We start from the raw sequence: 651 nt of genomic DNA on the forward strand, positions 1-651 counted from the left end.
CCCTCTCTCTACCGCTGCCTCTCTCTCTCTACCACACCCCCCCTCACTCTACTGCTCCCTCACTCTACCGCTCCCTCTCTCTACCGCTGCCTCTCTCTCTCTACCACACCCCCCTCCCTCACTCTACCGCTCCCTCACTCTACCGCTGCCTCACTCTCTCTCTACCACACCCTCTCTCTACCACCCCCCCTCTCTCTCTCTCCCTCTCTATTTCTCTCTCTCTGAGTCAAGCACCAGCACATCTCTCTCCATATTTTAATTTCCTTAAGACATTCATCCTTACATAAGACTATTTAACCCAATCACTATTCAGTTGTGCTTTATCATGATCTACACAGAGGTTTTCAAGGGACCAGCAGACCCCAAAATTCTGAGATCCGACCTGGGACCCAAGCGGGTCCTAAATTCAGACCTTTGTCTCAGATCTCGGTGGGGTCTGATATAATTGCCACGGTCTCGGTTACGTGGAATTAAAAAATGATTTACACACTGGAATTGACTGTTTGTGTGATGAGCACAAGCTTGTTATCTGTCAGCCAATTGTAGCTCAATAAAACCGGTTCCAGCTGCTCACCTCACGTGCGAGTAAAAGGAGCCTTGGCCCAGGCTACTGTTGATTGTGAAGAGGAGTTATTTTAAATGACAGTTTGA

Source organism: Oncorhynchus masou, chromosome 25 (assembly GCF_036934945.1).
Source record: "Oncorhynchus masou masou isolate Uvic2021 chromosome 25, UVic_Omas_1.1, whole genome shotgun sequence".
NCBI lineage: Eukaryota > Metazoa > Chordata > Actinopteri > Salmoniformes > Salmonidae > Oncorhynchus > Oncorhynchus masou.